We start from the raw sequence: 22,070 nt of genomic DNA on the forward strand, positions 1-22,070 counted from the left end.
TTTACAATTGCTTTGGCTATTTGTGGTATTTTGTTATTTCATATGAACGATAGGATTGTTTTTTCCAATTCTGAGAAAAATGAACTGTCATTGGAATTTTGATGGGCATTACATTGAATCTTTAGATCACTTTGGGTAGTATGGCCACTATCACAATGCTAATTATTCCAATCCAAGAGCATGGGATATCTTTCCATCTTCTTGTGCCCTCTTTAATTTCTCTCAACAGTGGTTTGTAGCTCTCATCATAGAGATTTTTCCCATCCTTAGTATTTTGGGGTTTACTGACTATTGTAAATGGGCTAGCTTTCTTGGTTTCTTTTTTTGCTAGTTCATTGCTGGAGCATAGAAATGCTACTGATTTCTGTGTGTTGATTTTGTTGTTATATAGTTGTTTATAGTAGTCTCTAATGATTCCTTGTGTTTCTAAGGTATTGGTTGTAATATCATCTTTTTATTTTCTAATTTTTGTTATTTGTGCCTTATCTCTTCTTTTTTAAGTAAGCCTTGCTAAAGTTTTGTCATTTTTTTTTTATCTTTTTAAAAAAACAACTTTTTGTTTCATTTATCTTTTGTATCATTTTGCGGGGTTTCTATTTCATTTAGTTCTGCTCTGATCTTAAAATTATTTCTTTCCATCTACTAAATTTGAGTTTGGATTTTTCTTGTTTTTTTATTACTTAAGGTGAAGTGTTAGGTTGTTCACTTGCCATCTTTATATTCTTTACAGTAAGCATTTAATGTGATAAATTTCCCCTTCATTACTGCTTTTTCTGTGTCCCACAGGTTTTGGCCTGATGTGTCTTTTTTTCATTAGTTCCAATAATTTTTTTGATTTCCTTTTTAAGTTCTTCTTGGCCCCATTGTCATTAAGTAGAATGTTGTTTAATTTTCATGTAGTTGTGTAGTTTTCAGAGTTCCATTGCTATTAAATTCTAGTTTTAATCCATTGTGTTCTGAAAATTTTTAAAAATTTGTTTAGGCTTGATTTGTGACCTAACATGTGGTCCATCCTGGAGCATGTTCAATGTGCTGAAGAGAAGAATGAATATTCTGACATTGTTGCATGAAATGTTCTGTATATATCTGGTACATCTAATTTGTCTAAAGTGTTGTTTAGGTCCTGAGTTTCTCTTCTGATATTTTGCCCAGATGATCGGTCCAATGTTGAAAGTGGGGTGTTCAGGTCCCCTTCTACTGTGGTATCAGTATCTATCTCTTTCTATAGTTCTAATAATGTTTGTTTTTTAAATCTGGCTGCTTCAATGTTGGGTGCATATATGTTTATGATTCTTATGTCTTCTTGTTGGATAGACCCTTTTATTATTTTATAGTGGCCTTCTTTATCTTTTTTATTGTTTTGGTTTAAAGTCTATTTTATCTGATATAAGAATAGCTACTCCATCTCATTTTTCATTTCTATTTGCATAGTATTTCTTTTTCTATTCTTTCAGTCTTAGTAAATGTGTGTCTTTACAGGCGAGGTGAGTCTTTGAAGGCAGCATGTAGTTGGGTCAAGCTTTTAAATCCAATTATTCTGTGTCTTTTGAGTGGGGAATTCAATCCTTCTACATTAAGTGTTATTGTTGAAAGGTGTTGATTTACTCCTGGCATTTTATTGATTTTTGTTTGGATGTTTTAAATATCTTTTGTTCCTTTCCCTCAGGTTTATTTTTTTGTGTTCTGTGTTTGTTGGTTTCTTGGGATGGTAAACTTTTTTTCCTCTTTATTATGAGTATTTTTATTTTACTGGAGCGTTTTATTCTTTCCTAAGTATTCATGGTAGTGATGGTTGTTTTTCAGGTACCAGACCCAGAAATCCCTTGAGAATTTCTTGTAAGATTGGTTGTGTGGTAGTGAACTCCCACAGTTTTTGTTTATCTGTGAAATATACTATTTGACCTTCATTTTGGAAGGCTAACCTTGCTGGGTAAAGTAATCTTGGCTGGCAATGTTTATCTTTTAGTGTTTTGAATATATTATCCCATTCCCTTCTGGTTTTTAGGGTTTCTGATGAAAAGTCTGATGTTAGTCTGATATTGGCTCCTTTATAGGTGACTTGATGCCTCTCTCACAGCTTTAAAGATTCTCTCTGTGTTTGAGTTTTGCCAAGTTGTCTATAACATGCCTTGGAGAGGACTTTTTGAGTTGAATACATTTGGGGATCTTTGAGACTCCTGAATCTGAAGATCTGTATCTCTCCCTATACCTGGGAAGTTTTCTGCTATTATTTCATTGAACATGTTTTGAATGTCATTTCCTTTTTCCTCCCCTTCTGGAATACCCATGATTAAGATATATAAGCACTTAAGGTTGTTTGTTATCTCTCTTAGATTTATTCAATTTAATTTTTTTTTCTTTTTATTTGTCCACCTATGTTTTTTTGAATAGGCCAACTTCAAGGTCAGAAATTCACTCTTCTGCTTTTTCCAGCCTGCTGGTTAAGCTTTCAGTTGTGTTTTTTATTTCACTGAATGAATCCTTCAGCTCCACAAGCTCTCCTATATTCTTTTCCAGGGCATTGATTTCTTTTTACATTTCAAGTGCTGTATACTTTTTGTCATTTTATTGTATAGTATGAGTGTTCTTGTATCTCATTTAGTTTCCTTAGAATTGTTGCTCAAAGTCCCTTGTCAGTTATTTCAAGGACTTCCTGTTCTATAGGATGTAGAACTTGAGAGTTATATTTCTTTGGTGTTGTCATACTTTCTTGGTTTTTTGTATTTCTCGTATCTCTCTATTGGTGTTTAGTCATTGTGGCAGAGGCTTTCATGGTCCACTTGTTCCACCCTGGTGTCTGCAGAAGTGGCAGGGAATTTTGCTGACACTCAGCTGCCTGTTGCTGCCTCAGGGTCTGGAGATCATAGGTTTGGGCCTCTTGGGGATGGGGATTCACCTTGCCTGGACCCCATGGGGGTTGCTGGGCTGGAGTTGCTGCCTCAGGGCCTGGGGGTCTTTGGTTCAAACCTCTCGGGGGCCTATTTTGATAATAATTTTTGATCACTGACATAGCTAATGCTTTTTCTTCAAAGAACATATGACCATTTACATCAGCTTTTTGAACATCAGCATAAATATTCAACTAAACTTGTCAAGTCCACAAAATATCTTCTTCTGGTTATGATTGAAATTAACATTGACATTATATGTCAATATTAATTTTGGTATAATTTACATTCTAATGTATGAACATGGTGTATCAATGTTTATTTATGTTTGTCTTAATATCTTTCAATACATTTTTTTGATTTTATCCATAAAAGTTCTTTATGAGGTTTATCCCTAGGGAGTTAATATTTTAATGCTACTGTAAATTTTATCTTTTAAAAATTTTATTTTCTATTGTTGCTAGTGTATATAAAACAATTGATTTTTATTTTTTACACATAATTTAAAATTTTTATGCATTTTTATAATGGTCTCTTTCAGGCTTTGACATTAGAACATCAAATTTATTGCAGCAAATTTATTCTGTTATTATTAGAAAATATTAATACACATTTTTAAAAATGAAATTATTTATAGCCATTTTTCAAATATAATGTCTTCTTTTTTAATTGTGATAGGAACAATTCACATGACATCTACCCTCAATAAATTTTTAAGTACACAATACAGTATTGTTAACTATAGGCACAATGCTGTAGTGCAGATCTCTAGAACTTACTGATCTTGTGGTACTGAAACAACATATCCATTAAACAGCAGCTCCCCATTTTCTTCTATCCCCAAACCTTGACCACCATCATTCCACTCTGTGTTTCTATGAGTGTGACTATTTTAAATACCTCATATAAGTCGAATTATACAGTATTTGTTCTTAAGTTTCAGGTTTGCTTCACTTTTCATAATGTCCACCCATGTTGTTTCATATGGTAGAATTTCTTTATTTTTTTTAAGACTGAATAATACTCCATTGTATATACAAGGGGTTTTCCAAAAGTTCATGGAAAGATTCATATTATCTTTTAAGTCTATTTTTCTACAAACTTTTGGAAGTGCCCTCATAGATGTCAGGGTCTTCTTTATCTTTCCATCTGTCAATGGACGTTCATCCATTGATGGATATGGTTGTTTCCATGTCTTGGCTGTTGTGAATAATGGTACAATGAACAATGGAGTGCACAAATCCTTTCCAGATTCTGATTTCAATTCTTTTGGATATTTACCCAGAAGTGGGATTGGTAGTTCATAGGGTAGTTCTATTTTTAACATTTTGAGGAAACTTCATACTGTTTTCAATAGTGGCTGTATCATTTTAAATTGCCACTATCAGTGTGCAAGTTTCCCAATTTCCCCATATCCTTGCCAACACTTATCTTTTATTTTTTTGAAAATAGGATGCCTAACAGGTGTGAGGTAACATCTCATTTTGATTTTGTTGTGCATTTTCCTGAAAATTAGTGATGCTGAACATCTTTTCATATAACTTGGCCATTTTTATGTTGTTTTTGGAGACATGTCTATTCAAGTCCTTTGCACATTTTAAATTGTGTTACTACTATTATTATTGCTATTGAGTTGTAGAAGTTGCTTATTTATTTGGGATATTAAACCATCATCAGATATATGGTTTGCAAATATTTATTTTCATTTTAGAGATTGCCTTTTCACTCTGTTCTTTCCCTTGATGTGCAGAAACTTCTTAGTTTGACATAGTCCTACTTGCCTGTTTTGGCTTTTGCTGCTTATGCTTTTGTTGTCATATTCAGGAAATCATTGCCAAGACCAATGTAATGAAGCTTTTCCTCTGTTTTCTTCTAGAAGTTTTACATTTTTAGGTCTTATATTTAAGTACATTCCACTTTGAGTATGCTGTGCAATAAAAGTCCAATTTTCTTCTTTTTCTTGTGAATTTCCAGTTTTCCCAACACTATTTGTTGAAGACTTAACATTGTTTAAACGTCCTTATTACCCAAATCAATTTGCAGATTCAACTGCAGTTTCTCTCAAAATGTCAATGTCATTTTTTACTGAAATAGGAAAAACAATCCTGAAATTTACACAGAACCATAAAAGACCTCAAAAAGCAAAAACAATCTTGAAAAAAAGAACAAACCTGGAGATATCACATTTCCTGATTTGAAAATATGTTATAAAGCTATAGTCTTTTAAACAGTATGGTCCTGGCATAAAAATAGACACATGGACCAATGGAACAGAATACAGAGCCCAGAAAAATATCCTTGTATACATAATCAACCGATCTTGACAAGGGTGCCAACAATAATAGTCTCCTTAAGACAATTTATTTTTAAATATTAATTTTAAATCAAGCATTCTTGGTAAACTTTATCAACTCTAACATTTATCTCTAGATTCTGCTGTACTTTCTATACATACAATCATGTCAACTGCAAATAAAGACAATTTTAATTATTTCTCTAATCAGATATTGTTGTTTTATTTTTCTTGCCCTAATCTGCTAGCTAGAACCACCAGTAAAATGCAGAATAGAACATGTGATTATTTGGACTTTATAGAAATATATATAAAATAGAGAAAGGTGTATATTTTTGGCAAAATCATGTATCATTTGTAGACACACAAAAAACTTAAAAAAAGTACATGTATATATTCCTTCTGGTTGGCAAACCTAGCCTCATGGGACAGCTGCTGCTGTCTGACCAGTGATAATAAAATTTGTTACATATTCCTTCTTCAACCATCTATTTTTGGCTTCTCAGGGAAGGAGAAAGCAGCTTTGCAGGAGGACATATGTTCACTGAACAGTGGCCAATCAATTTGAATAATCTCTAGTGTGAATTTTCACGTTAAGCAGACAAGTTTTCCACCTCTAAGCAATCTCTGCTTTCCATAGAAATAACTCAGTTGACTCAGAGTTCACAGAAAGCTGGTGGACATTTCTAATTTTCAAGCAGCACAAGAATAGTTTGGTTTATATGGGTAATGCCGTATATAAATAAAACTAAATGTTACAAAGAGGTTATTCACTGGTTAGTTTTTACAAATGCATAGCCAGCCCTCTGTGTTCATGTGTTCTCTTATCCATCTGTGGATACCACCAAATGCAAATAAAAATATTGGAAAAAAAATGCATCTATACCAAACATGTACAAACTTTTTTTTCTTGTCATTATTCTCTAAACAATACAATGCAATAACCATTTTAATAGCATTTACTTTGTGTTAAGCATCATAAGAAATCTAGAGATGATTTAAAGTATATGGGAGGATTGCATAGAATATATGTAAATACGACAACATTTTATATCAGGGACTTGAACATCCACAGATTTTGGTATCTGTGGGAGATCCTGGAACGAATCCCCCATGGACACTGAGGTATGGAATATATATTTAATCCTCCTGAAAAATAAGTGGTTGGAAAAAAAATACAAAATTCAGTCACTCACTAAGCATTTTTTCCCTAAATGACAAAACATAGTTTTGTTTTTCTTAATTAGTTTAAGTTTAAAAAAGGCAGAAAAGAATGGTAAATCTATTCAGGTGAAATAGCTAAAAAGAAGCATTTTTTTTTTAAAAGTTTTGAGGGGGACATTGGAAATAAAATTTTATGTTATGAAGTTCTTTGTATTTTTACTTCTGTTTTCCCTTTCCTGTTTTTTGTTTACCCTGATAGTTTCCCTCATTTAACAAGTAAACTTTACAAGTGATAACTTTACTGTTGCAGGGATTGCAAGTTACTTGTACAAATAGGTTTGCTACTCCCTCCTGTATCCATCTTATGTACTAATTGACCATAACAGCCTTTTCCAATGAGCCTTAAACATGGCCGAAGATTATTTTTTAGCATGGCACTCCAGTTGATCAATCAATTGAAGCTGGCATTTGATAAAAAGCCTATGTACGATAGAATGACACTGAACATAACTCCCAGAAGTGCCTTTTTAGCCATAAGGTAAGAACTTGCTATTTCTTCCCTACAGATCTAGACTGTTGCCTCCAGACCGTTATGCGTAAAAAGTGTAGACTATTTTTTTTTTGAATCATTAGAATCTTGAAATCAGTAAATTCAAATTGTATTAATGATAATGCACACTCCATTGCCTCAGTATATGTGTTTTGGAAAAGGTGAAATGTACACACTTTCTAAATTTTGAGGGATAAGATAATGTGATTCTAGTGTCTACTAGTTTTTTATCATACTGCTTTCTTAGATTGTTAAACAAGTCTCCATAAAATATTTTTCTGTGATTCCACAGAATTTTCTATTTGTTCATTTTCTATGCAGCTGGGAGAAGGTGTCTCACTGATTTAGTGCTAAGTGGGGCAAGAGGATGGATTGAAAAATACTTTAGTTCTTGGGCATCAGAAAAATTTCTAATGGCCACAAAGAGTAATATAGAAAGCCATAATTATTTCTGAATACTTTGCTTTTAAGATGATGTTCATGTAAATAATTAGCTTATAACAGCCTTGATAATTTCTGACATCTGTTACCTAAAATCTGGTGATTTTACTCTTAGAAATAGCAAATAAATTCTTGAAATATTGTGAACTTGAAAGTAGAGATATTAAAAGTACTGACTTGGAAAAGGGCATGGTATATCTTTCCCTAGATGTTGAAATGCATGTTCTATCATAATCAGAAAAATGAATCAAGCCATAATATTCAGAGGTTATCAATTGTTTATAAAATATCTTATTTTTTTCTCATTGCACTTTATATCTAAGAGAAAAATCAAAACATGGTGCCATCCAGGGACTGTGAGAAGAAAAGCCATCACATCTGAGAGGCTGTGTATTGTATGAACTTAACCACTAAGGAAATTAATTAATCATTAAACCTATGTATTTTATTTATAGAAAAGAGATATGAAAATTTTGATTTTCTTAAAATTAAGTGTCTTAATAGATGAAGTTTAAATGCATTACCCAGAAGCAAAAACATGTTTATTATTCACTTCTGATCAGTGGGGAAGAAGTCAGAGAATAGTATATCTAAACAAAACATCATTGATTTCTGCATTCAGAACCCAGACCACACTCACTTTGTTACAGTCTTTTTAAGTTAACCACACTTCAGTGAGTAAAGCTTGAGTAAAACACACATAGGAAGGATCATGAAGTTTAGAGATTTATTTCTCAGAGTTCTGAAGGCAAGCTTTTTCAAAAGATAAGCCACTATGCATTTTAATTGTGAACAAATTTATTGCACACATCATTGGTTTAGTACTAAATCGATCCATTTTATATTTACCATTTAGTGCATGTATCTTAAAAAAATTAAATGGAATGGCTGTTATTCTTCTTTGAAAATATTGTAGAAAGCCTTTATAAATCATAGCTTTGCCATGATTTTAGTTTATAACATATATCCATCAAAAAAACATGAAGCAAAATGCAGTAATGCTTGGATTAAATGTATAATTTACATTATTTAATGCTTTCAAAACACTCTTTTTGCCCCTCCAGAATTGTACATTGTTGCTTTGCATTGCTTTGCTCCCCATGGATTTGTCACTCCACTTCCCCTGGTTGACAGAGATGCAAAGGATTACTCAAAGCCCATCTCTACTGAGCAGGGAGAGGCCCCAAAGTGGCTAATCTCCTGCAGGAATCCTCAAAAGAGAGGGATCCCTTCCTTGGGAAATTTATGCCGAATTGGGGTTCTCTTCCTGCATTTATTTTTCAGACCAGGAAGTTACAGGAAGAGAACAAAGGTGAGGTTATAGTTTAACAATATAGATTGGTAACTTTCAGTGAAACAAGCCAGATGACATTCCTGTAAGGCAATTAAGTGGTCCTATCAACAACAGTTTGATCTTAGCAAACATTCCTTCCTATAGCAATTTCTCAGTATATTACATAACAATAGTAACTAGTCTGTCTTTGAGCCAGCAACCTGCTGTGCCACAATTCTTATCTTGCAATAGAGACTTATACCCTGAGGGAAATTTCCAGTCCTCCGCAAGGTCAATATTTGAAACTGCAAGGCTTTGGAAAACCAGGCCCTGTGAAGTACATATGCTTTATAGTATATTCCACAACACATGTGATGATAAATTAAGGTTGTTCTGAATCTTAACAGAGAAGAGAAGAATAGATTATCCTAAAACAAATAAATTTTAAAACATTATAAAAGTCTACTTTGAGGGCATTCCAAATACAAAATGGCAATCTTATGACTATTTGGAATGCTAAATGAATTGAATCAGTTAGATGCATTAGGTTTTATGGAACACTTACAAAAAATTACATTGTTGCAAAAGCATAAAAAGATGAATAAGAAAAAAAAGTACAGTGCATCCATTGCATATATTTTTATTTTTAATTTATTTTAGCAAGAATAATTACCACTACTTAGTTAAATTAATTTAGAAGCACAACCACTATGGAAAACAGTATAGAGGTTTCTCAAACAACTATGATCTTACATATGATCCAGCAATCCCTCCTCTGGGTATATACCCAGAGGAATGGAAATCATCATGTTGAAGGGATCCCTGCACTCCAATATTCATCGCAGCACTGTTTACAATAGCCAAGACATGGAACCAACCTAAATGTCCATCGATGTATAATTGGATAAGGAAAATGTGGTATATATACACCATGGAATACTACTGTGCCATAAAAAGGAATGAAATTCTCCCATTTGCAACAATGTGGATGAACCTGGGGAAACTTATGTTGAGTGAAATAAGCAAAGCACAGAGGGAATAAATACCATATGTATTCACACATAAGTGGGAGCTAAGAGAGAAAGAAGGAAGGAAAGAAAGTCCACAGTGATGCTTTGGACTTGCAGAGGGAGAGAGCATACCTAGGGATACAAAGAGGAGTGGTGGGGGGAAAGGGAGAGGGGGAGGGAAGTGGGGGATATTTGGATGAAGGAACGGGATACTATCACAATTTGTGGTAAGATGCATGCTGCCAGTATGGATCTGACTTCACATCTTGGGCAAGAGATGTGACAATCAGCTTTGAATCTCATGAATATTCATAAACAATAAAAAAGAAGCAACTTTTAAGACTCTTAAATTAATAATATATGTGTCTTTCAAGATTATCTTGCTCCCAGACTCATGTAAGAGTTTTTATTCATTATTTTTTAACATTTGTCATCTTGCAAATACTGAAACATCTTCAGAGGACCCATTTTATGGGCTCTTTGCTCCTGTACAGATATCTGCCACCAGAGGAACTATAGAGGCCTTACATTACAAATTGCTAGCTGGACCATTAAACTCTTTTTTGAGACAGTGACAAATGAGAGTTTAAACTAAAATGCAAGTCTACATTTAAATATGATTTTTCCCTTGAAAATTAATACAAACTGTGATGGCAATAATGATATCAATACAATTAAGTTAAATGACAGTTCCTGATATTTTTACTATTTTTTTTTTTGTAAACTTAAATTTGGCACCTGAAACCTGAGTGCTTATATTTTCAGCCACTTCTGAATCATAGTGGTCTTTACCTCTAATTGATCAGAGAGAAGATATTAATCTTCTTAAGAAGTTTAATTTCTTATACATTTCATTAAATAGGAGAGCCCTATTTGTGGCTTCCTACACACTAACTGAACTTATAAAATATTTCTTAATTTGTGATATTTTCCATTCTTCTTAACTATACTGAAGTAGATTCCAGAACATTCACAACTTGTGTTTTCCTGGTGAAAACTGCTTCTTGTGCAGTTATTCTTACAGAAGCCTACTTTTTTACATTCTTACTGAAATATTGAAAACATGTTTTCACCTGAAAGAATACAGTACTTTAATGCAATTATATGATGTGTTTTCTCATCTTTTTTCTTTACTGTGGTACTCATACTCTAAATTTATGTTATTGTAGCATTCATTTAGTTGGGGGTGGACCTGTAAGATACCAGATGTTTACATTTTACCACCTTATATTATAAATCTTACCTACCAGGGCATTCCACCATTGAAGAATATATTACATATTTATAAAGAATACCCCAAAGTTCCACAGCCATATTGGCAACATGCTTTTAGAGTTTTGCATTTTTAATGACTTCAAAACATGAACAGTATCTTGGCCAGAAATATATGATCTGGATGTATAAAAGTGCTCAGATTTATTAAATAGTCACAAAGCAGCCTGGAATATTGGAAGCAGTGAATATAAGATTTGGAGTCAGATATACTTACATCTTGGCTCCACCTCTTACTAGCTAAGTACTAGCAAATCAAAAACTTTTGTGAACCTTAATTTTGTCAGTTATTAAATAGATACAATAGTGCTGTTGTGATGATTAAACTATCGAAAACAATTTATGTAGAGTGCCTGGCATACTGTAGGCATTAAATAAATGTTTCTTTCCATTTGAATCTTTCCCTCAATTAAATGAACATTTATTAATCCTCACTAAACTCCAGACATTTAATTGCTATGAATGTGTTACATTTGCATTGCCTGGAATAAACATGTTAAAATTTGGTACAAAATATATCATTGGCTACATTGAAAAAGAACTTAAGTGCTGGGGCTGATAAACGGCAGCTATGCTATCTTCCAAGCATTTCAAAGTACCTAGACTATCTTTAAGTTTCCCAGAAGTCATAATTAGTACTTTATAGATAAGGGAATTGAGTTTCAAGTACAATAAACAATTTGGCAATAGTCACAACTAATAGCAAGGGCAAAGTAATCATATGAACCTGTGCTGTTTCTTTGATTCTTAAAATCTATGCTCTTCCATCTGAGAAATTTACTCCCAAATATTGTGAATGAATAGGAACCTATTTCAGATATTAAGAAGTTTCTCAAGAATCTGAAGTTTAGAAATTCACTGGATATATTAATTCAGGAAATGGTAATGCTGTGGTCCCAATATGGGGATTAACCCTTCTGAGATATTAAGTGAATTCTCAGAATGACCTGGCTTGTATCTTAGCTGACAATTTTGATAGTTCCCTTTATCTGAAAATGGGGTTTTAGGTTAAGTTCTCACTGTGTTTGTCTAGTATTTGACCTTTGGGAATTTGGTTAGGCACTTTCAAGTTTCTCCTTAAATCCTGTTGACAGCTAGTACTTTAGCAACAGGTTCAGCTGCCCCAGATGTTCATATGTACTCTGAATATACAGAGTTAGCCAATCCATGTGATCTATAGCAAATGTCATTGTTCCCAGATTAGACTGTGAACCAGGTATTGGAAAATGACATGTGAATTTCTTGGTTTAAAGAGTAATATGTTAAATCAGTGTTTTTCAAAGGGTAGTCTCAATAACACAAGTCTATAGAAACGTCCAATAAAAAACAAGCCAGCAAGAAAACAAACAAAACACAACAAGATAAAGAAAGCAAAATAACTAATTCATTAGGTAAATTTGGGACAAGATTCACACTGTATGATCCTACTGGAGATTCAGAAATGCATATTAACATATCAAGACTCAGAAGTAATGTATAGTTTAAAAATGTGGGGCTAGATTTTTTTAAACCCAAAGTTCCTCAGACTTTTTGACCATGGTACCCTGTGTGTGTGTGCACGCGTATGTGTGTGTTATGTGTTTTCAAAAATCTGTCTCAAAGTTACTCTTGTGCTTGGCATCTATTTTTATTTTGAAAAACTTTATTTTTGAAAAGACTTCTGGAATGATGGCAATGTGAGGAGCTCAGAGAAACTTCCTCCCTGGAGAGACATCTTTTAGGTTGATCAAAATTAGTAAAGGCAAACTTTTGAAATCTCTGGAGGTTGATCAAAGAACTTACTACAAATTGAGAAACATTTATTCAACAAAATATATAGAAATTCAGTAAAAACAGTGACATTTTAGCTAGGGACTACACCCATGCCCCCAAAGCTCTGCATTATTATAAAGAAGGTTCAGCAGGATTGCCAGCTGAGTGACAGTTCCCATCCCCCCCACATCCCTAGAGTATACAAGCTCCTGTCAGTTATTACAGCAGCTGGTGAACCTCAGAAGATCCCTTTGATTACATCCCTGTGTTGTAAAAGGCCTATATCTAGTGGGTGACACCAACCAAAGAGCAACCATTACCATACCCCCACCTCCTGCAACACAGAAAGTACCTGGATAGGGCTGCTGATAAAAGGTGAAGTCCACTTTTTCCATACAGCACAGTTTGTGAAAGACCTGCTCTGGTGGACTTGGCAGTGCAATTCAGCCTCCCATCCTCCCCAAGTTACTAGGATATAAGAGCTTTTCTGAGGAAATGCATCAGCTGGGGAAGATCTGTATATCCTATACTCACCACCATATAGGTGGTGGCTACAGCCAGAGGTTAGCACTAGTTTCCATTTTCACCTACCACAGCTCTTGCTCTATAACACACATGTTCTGCATGGGGGAAGACAGAAGCAAGCTTTAAGAACTGGAGTACCCTGTCCCTGCCAAAGAGCCAACTTTAAATGCAACAGACTGTGTAGATATGCTTGAAGGAGTTGTTGAAAACAATAGAGCAAACAGCTAGCAATTAGTGGAAGCTAACAGCTGGGTGTGATATCAACATATGTAGGCCAGCCATAAACTGAACAGAAATATTGGAGAAAGAGACAGTCAAGAGAGACTGGCTACATCAACAATCTTCAGTGTTGGTAAGGAAGATATGTGTGTGTGCTTAATGCTATATGCTATCAGGAGAAACACCAAATTTTTTACATTGGGGGACATAGACTTTACTGAGTTTTTATTTCTAAGTCATTAGAAAAATAGACAAGCAAAAGAGCAAACTGCAACAACAAGAAGTCCCAGAAATGAGCAGTTAATACCCAAGATTATCACAATTTATTATCTAAAATGTTTAGTATTTAATAAAAATTAAATGCCACTTAGCAAAACAGAAACTTGTGACCAATAGTTAGTTAAAAAGCAGGCAAAACACTCCCTTTCATGGGGCACAGATGTAAGATACAGCAGACAGACATCAAAGCAGCTACTATAAATATGTTGAAATACCTCAGGCTTATAAGTCATCTGATATTTGACAAAGGGAACAAAACAAACATTAGGGAAAAGACTGCCTCTTCAATAAGTGGTGCTGGGAAAATTGGATATCCATATGCAGAAGAATGAAACTAGACATGAACCTCTCACCATATACTAAAATCAACTCAAAATGGATTAAAGACTTAAATATAAGACCTGAAACTGTAAAATTACTAAAGGAAAATATAGGTGAAACACTTCAGGAACTAGGTTTGGGCACAGATTTTATGAACATGAGCCTGAAAGCAAAAGCAACAAAAGAAAAAAAATAATAAACAAATGCGACTATATCAAACTAAAAAGCTTCTGCAAAGCAAAGAAAGGAAACAATCAACAGAGTGAAATGACAACCTAGAGAGTGGGAGAAAATTTTTGCTAATTGCATCTGAGAAGAGATTAATATTCATAATATACAAGGAACTCAAGTAATTACTCAGTAAAAAACAAATGGCCCAATTAAAAAATGGGCAAAGGAACTGAATAGACATTTCTCAAAGGAAAACATATAAATGGCCAACAGGTACATGAAAAGATGCTCAACATCACTACTCATCAGGGAAATGCAAATTAAAACCACACTGAGATATCACCTCACCCCAGTTAAACTAGCTATAATCAAAAATACAGAGAATAACAAATGCTGGCAAATATGTGGAGAGAAGGGAACACTCCTACACTGTTGGTGGGACTGTAAATTAGTACAACCACTGTGGAAAGCAGTATGGAGGTTTCTCAAACAACTATGGATAGATCTTCCATGTAATCCAGCAATCCTACTTCTGGGTATATACCGAAAGGAATGGAAATCATCATGTTGAAGGGATACCTGCACTCCCATGTTCATCACAGCTCTGTCTACAATAGCCAAGATATGGATCCAACCTAAATGTCCATCAATTGATGATTGGATAAGGAAAACGTGATATATATATACAACATGGAATACTACTCTGCCGTAAAAAAAAAAAAATGAAATTCTCCCATTTGCAACAACATGGATGAGCTTGGAGAAACTTATGTTGAGTGAAATAATCAAAGCATGGAGGGATAAACAATGTATGTGCTCACTCATAAGTGAGAGATGAGAGAAAGGAGGAAGTAAAGAAAGACCACAGTGGGACATTGGGCTTGTGGAGGGAGAGAACATACCTAAGGTTACTAAGTGGAGTGCGGAAAAGGGGATGGGGAGGGAGGTCGGGGATAATTTGGGGGATAATTCGGTGGGGGACAGTGGGTATAATCACAATTTGTGGTAATGGACATGCTGCCAGTATGGATCTGGCCATCACATCTTAGACATGAGTGGTGAGAATTTGCTCTGCACACCATGAATATTCATAACCAATAAAAATATAAAACAAAATGGAATAGCTAAAAAAAAGAGTAATATCTAAAGGAAACCATGTTTAAAGAATTAGAGGGATATATAATGATAATGTATCATCAAATAAAGATGATAAAGATACATAGATTGTAAAAAATAAAAAAAATTGGAGTTGAAAAGTACAATATTCAAATTTTTATGTATTTATTTATTTTAAAGATAATTTGTTATACATGTTCATAGCATTCAAAGTTGGCTTTCAGTAGTTTTGTACACTTTGTGATTGACAAATCAGGATAGTTAACTTATTCATTACAATACATTATCATTCTTTGTGTCCTTTAACCAATTTCTCATTAATCCCTCTCCCTCTTCCCTTCCCCTCTCCCTTTCCACCTCTAGTAACCACAATTCTTTTCTCTCCTTCTAAAAGTTCAATGTATTACTCTGATTGATGTTTCTTTCTCTCTCTTTCTCCCTTTCTTTAATGTTTATTTGTATATTTATTGATTCATAGCCCACTTATGAGTGAGGACATGTGGTATTTCTCTTTCTGCATGTGGGTTGTTTCACTTAGTATAATTTTCCCCTGGCTCATCCATGTTGCTACAAACGGCAGAATTTCATTCTTTTTTATGGCTGAGTAGTCTTTCATTGCATATATATATATATACCACATTTTCCTTATCCAGTCATCAACTGATGGATGTTTAGGTTGGTTCCATAGCCTAGCTGCTACAAATTGAGCTGCAGTAAACATAGGAGTGTAGGCATCCCATCGACATTATAATTTCCAGTCCTCTGGATCTATACCCGGTAGTGGGGTTGCTGGATCATATGGTAGTTCTACCCATAGCTGTTTGAGGAGACTCCATACTGTTCTCCATAATAGCTGTACTAATTTACAGTCCCACCAATAGTGTAGAAGTGTTCTCCTTTCTCCATATCCTTGCCAACATCTGTTATTCTCAGTGTTTTTTTTTTTTTTTTGTCTTTTTTTGTGACCGCACTCAGCCAGTGAGCTCACCGACCATCCCTATGTAGGATCCAAACCCGCGGCGGGAGCGCTGCTGCGCTCCCAGCGCTGCACTCTCCCGAGTGAGCCATGGGGTCAGCCCTATTCTCAGTGTTTTTGACAGTAGCCAGTCTCACTGGGTGAAATGGTATCTCAAAGTGGTTTTGATTTGCATTTACCTGATGATTAGTGATACTGAGCATTTTTTCATATTCCTGTTGGCCATTTGCATGTCTTTCTTTGAGAAATGTCTATTCATTTCCTTTGCCCATTTTTTTTAATTCGATTGTTTTTACTGTAAAGTTTTTTTTAGCTCTTTGTGTATTCTGGATAATTAAATTTTTTAAAAAAATCACTGAATTCTTCTAGTTTCTGGTCCACCATATCAGAATCATGGAAGTCACTACTCTGTAGTAACAAGTAAAAGTTGAAAAACTGAAAAAACAAGAACTCTTTTTAGATCCATAGGAGAAGTGATGTCACAGGGCAAACCACTACCCGCAAAATTAGAGAGATAGACAGGAAAATACAGTGAGTCACAATTTACCAGATCAAAAAATGTGCTTGAATAGGAAAACCTAAAATGTAATTTACAAACTACTGGAGGCTCCATGTGGACAACTCTGAGTCTCAAAACTCCGGGAAGACCCAGTCATAGAAGTACCCCAAACTTTTGTGAGGTAAATCCCAAGGGGCTTGACCTTGTTCTCATAATAAATATCAGAGAAAATTCTCCTGATGCTTCTGGTAGTGGAAGAGGAATGAAATCATTTATTCTGTTCTTCTTAACAAGGTTGGGTTGGGGGGAACTATTTATTTATTTATTTATTTTATTTTTTTGTCCTTATTGAGACTGGCCGCACCGCGCTCAGCCAGTGAGCACTGTGAGTGCACCGGTCATCCCTATATAGGATCCGAACCGGCGGCGGGAGCGCTGCTGCGCTCCCAGCACCGCACTCTCCCGAGTGCGCCACAGGCTCGGCCCTGGGGGGAGCTATTTAACTGTTGAAGTTTTATTACGGCCTAACTGACCCGAAGGAAAGGAAATACACAACTCCAGCTTACTCTAGTCTTCTACTAGGAGAAAGGGAAATGTCAAATTCAGCCCCTTCTAGCCTTCTACGTGGGAACAGAATAATACCCAACTCCAACCCACTTTAGCTATCCTGTCCCATCTAAGAGGTTTGGGGTGTAACAAGGATCATGTGTAAAGTTCACAGTCCAGAGGCAAGGGTTTACTAAAACGCCTTAACTTAGTTATAGGTCAATAGAATGCTTCCATTTCCTCCACATCTTAACATTATGTTACTAAAGGCCTACTTAAAGCAGTTCTTTTTACTCAGTACATCAAGTCTGACTATCAAGAGAAAAATTGCAAGACATATTAAAAGGCAAACACATATATACACACAATTTGTAGAGATAGAACAAGCATCAGAATAAGATTCAGATATGGCAGGATATTGAAATTATCAGACCAGGAATTTAAAACAACTATGATTAATATGCTAAGGGATCTAAATTATAAAGTAGACATTGAGGGCCAGCCCGGTGGCGCACTGCTACAGTGCACCGCTTAGGAGCGCGGCGGCGCTCCCACCGAGGGTTCGGATCCCACATACAGACCGGTTCCCGCTCACTGGCTGAGCGAGGTGTGGGCGTAGCACCGAGGGTTGCGATCCTGTTGCCGGTCCCGGTCTGGTACGGGTGCGACACTGAGGGTTGCGATCCGTTGCCGGACACGAAAAAAGACAAAAAGGAAATAAATAAATAAATAAATAAATAAAGTAGACACTGAAAAGAATAGATGGACAACATAAACAGAGAGATGGAAATTCTGTGAAAGGACCAAAATGAAATGGCAAAGATGAAAAATACTGTAACAGAAATGAAGAATGCCTTTGACTGGCTTATTATGAGACTGAACACAGCTGCAGAAAGAATCTCTGATCTTAAAAGTTTCTCAATAAAATCTTCTAAAACTGAAAAACAAACAAACCAAAAAGATTGCAAAAACAAAATAGAATATTCAAGAACTGTCGAAAAACTACAGGAGGTGTAAATATATGCAATGGGAATGCAACAAGAAGAGAGAAGTGAAAAAATAAATGTTTGAAACAACCATGACTGAAAATTTTCCCAACTAATGTCAGACACCCAAGCACAAACCCAAAAAGCTCAGAGAACACCAACCAAGATAAATGTCAAAACAATACAAAACAAAACAAGCCCTACACATAGGCATGTTATTTTTGAGCTACAGAAAATCAAATATAAAGAAAAAAATTCTGAAAAAAAACCCTACCTATATAGAAGCAAATATAAGAATCACCTCTGACTTCTCTTTGAAACCCTTACAAGCAAGAAGAGAGTGGAGTGAAACGAATAAAGTGTTGAGACAAAACAAACAAAAAAACATACCAACCTAGAATTCTATATCCTGCAAAGTTATTTTTCAAAAGTGAAGGAAAAATTAAAACTTTCTCAGACAAAATATTGACATTGTTATTTTTTTTTTTTTGCCAGTAGACCTGTCTGGCAAAGAATGTTAAAAGAAGCTTTTCACAGAGAAAAAAATGGTACAGGTTGGAAACTCAGATTTACATAATAAAAGGCAGAGCATCATAGAAAGCTAATAAGTATAGATTAAATAAAACTTTTATTTTTATTATTATTAAATGCCATAATAGGTAACACATACTTGAAAATAATAGCAATGACATCTTAAATATATAGAGACACAAATAGATTAAAAGCAAATGGATGGAGAAAAATATACCATACTCATTCTAATCAAAAGAAATGGTATATAGTTATATTAACTTGATGCGAAGCAGATACCAGAACAAGGAAAGTTATCTGGGATAAAAAGAGACATTACATAATAATAAAGGGGGTCAATTCTCAAAGAAGACATAAAAATTCTTAATGTATATGTATCTAACAATACAGTGTCAAAATACACTGGGAATGATGATATAAATTTAAGGAGAAATAGATTAATCCACTTTTATAGTAGGAGAATTCTACACCCCTCCATCAGAAATGGACAGATTTAGAAAGCAGATTATCATTAAGAATACAGCTGAACTCAGCAACACCACCAATCAACTGAATCTTCTGGACATCTATAGACTACTTCATTCAACAACAGTAGAATCCATAAGCTAACATGAACTATTCATCAAGACACACCAAACTCTGGGTCATAAAACACACCTTAACACATTTAAAATAACAGAAATCATACAATTTCTGCCCTCAGATTATATTGAATTAAACTAAAAATCAATAATAGAAAGATAGTGGAAAATTCCAAATACTTAGTGATTAGATAACACATATCTATATAAAAATGGGTTAAAGAAGAAATCTCAAAAGAAATTTAAAAAATATTTGAACTATATGAAAATGAAAACAAAAATTATCAAAATTTCTGTGATTCAGTGAAAGCAGTGTTCAGTGGGAGATGTGTAGCAGTGAATGAATATATTAGAAAATAAGAGATATTAAAGCCAATAATCTGAGAGTCCAATTTAGGAAATTAGAAAAAAACGATCAAATTAAACCCAAAGAGAGCAGAAGATAAAAGCAGAATTCAATAAAATTGGAAACAGGACAATAGAGAAAATCAATAAAACAAAAATCTACTTCTTTGAAAGGATGAATAAAGTTGATAGAACTCTAGTTAGGCTATTAAAAAAGAGCACAGAAATTACTAACATAAAAAATGAAAGAGGAGACATCTCTATGGATCACATTTATTTAGAAAGATAATCAAAAATAAACAACTCTATGCCCCAAAATTTGACCTATGGACTACTTCAATCAACAACAGCAGAATACAAATTTATTCAAGCTTACATGGAGCATTCACAAAGATAGCCCACATTCTGGTTCATTAAACATACCTCAACATATTTAAAATAGTTGGTAAATGGCCACAAATACAATTACATTGTATATTGTTGAATATAGTAATTATCCTGCTTTGAACATCACATATTGCACACAGGTATTGATGTTCAACTCTGTACCCTACAGTTATGTACTATCAACTATGTTACAATAAAAAAGAATTACAAAAAATATAAAAAATTTTAAAAAGCCTTGTAACACCAATAAATAAATAAATAACATAAATTGTAGAATGTTTGCTCACAGGTTACATTGCCAAATCTATTCTGCTAAAGCTCACTCAAGAAGAAATAGACAACCTGAATAAACCCATATCTATTAACAAAATTGGGTCAATAATTAATAACTTCCCAAAACAGAAAGCATCAGGTCCGAATGAGTATGCTGGTGAACTCTACCAAACATTCAAGGAAGAAATTATACCAATTTTCTATATGCTCTTTCAGAGATTAATAAAAGATGAATGTAAAACATTTATGGGCCCAGCATTACCCTAATTCCAAAACCAAAGACATTATAAAAAAAGAAACTACAGAACAATATCGCTAATGAACATAGGTGCAAAAATTCTCAACAAATAGTAGCAAGTTGAATACAACGATGTATAAAAACATTATACACCATGGCCAAGTGGGAATTCCCCAGGTATGCAAGGCTATTTCAACATTATAACATCAGTTAATGTAATCTATCACATCATCAGGCTAAGGAAGAAAAATAACATGATCACATCAAATAAATGCAGAAAAAAAACATCTGACAAAATGCAACACCTATTAACAATAACAGTAATAATAATAATAATAATAATAATAATAATAATAATAACAACTCTCGGTAAACTGAGATTAGATTTGTTACCTAATATGTGGTCTATCTTGGAGAATGTTTCATGAGCTGATGAGAAGAAAGTATATTCTTTAGTTGTTGGGTGAAATGCTCTGTACGTATCTGCCAGGTCCAGTTGGCCTAAGGTGTAGATTAAATCCTGCACGTCTTTGTTGACTTGTTGCCTGGAAGACCTGTCCCATATGGACAGAGGGGTGTTCAGATCACCCACTATTAACATATTAGGGCCTAGTTATTTCCTTAGGTCTAAACGTGTTTGCTTTATATATCTTGGTGATCCAGTAATGGGTGCATATATATTTACGATTGTTATGTGTTCTAGCTGGATAGATCCTTTAATCATTATATAGTGGCCTTCTTTGTCTCTTATGTTTTTTGTTTTAAAGTCTACTTTATCTGATATAAGAATAGCTACTCCTGTTCGTTTTTTGGTTTCCATTTGCATGGTATATCTTTTTCCATCCCTTCACTTTTAGTCTGTGTGTGTCTCTCTCTACAGGTGAAGCATTTACTTGGGTCTAGTTTTTAATCCAATCAGTCAGACTGTGGTTTGAATGGGGAGTTTAATCCATTCACATTTAGGGTAGTTATTGACAAGTATTGTTTAATTCCTGTCACTTAATTGCTTCTTGTTTAGATGATTTATATATCTTTTGATCATTATTTCCCCCTTTATTTCTCTTCTTCAATGTTAGTTGGAAATTTAAGGTGGGATGATTTAGCTTCTTTTTCTTGCTGGCATTTTTGTTTTAATGGTGGGTTTTGCTCTTTCTTGTGTATTTGTGATAATCATAATCATTATTCAGATTCCAAATGAATGACTCCTTGAGAATTCTTTGCAAGGCTGGTTGTGTGGTGTTGAATTCCCACAACTTTTGTTTGTCTGAGAAATACACTATTTCTCCTTCTTCTCTGAATTAGAGCCTTAAATTGCCAGCCAAGAATTCTTTACCCAGCGAGGCTTGATTACACTCTTGCCTGACGTTATGACCAGGTCATTGGCCACTGATAATGAGTAAGTAAAAATCCAAATATGGTTATTTATTTTTAGCA

This window comes from Galeopterus variegatus, unplaced genomic scaffold (assembly GCF_000696425.1).
Source record: "Galeopterus variegatus unplaced genomic scaffold, G_variegatus-3.0.2 Scaffold184, whole genome shotgun sequence".
Lineage (NCBI taxonomy): Eukaryota > Metazoa > Chordata > Mammalia > Dermoptera > Cynocephalidae > Galeopterus > Galeopterus variegatus.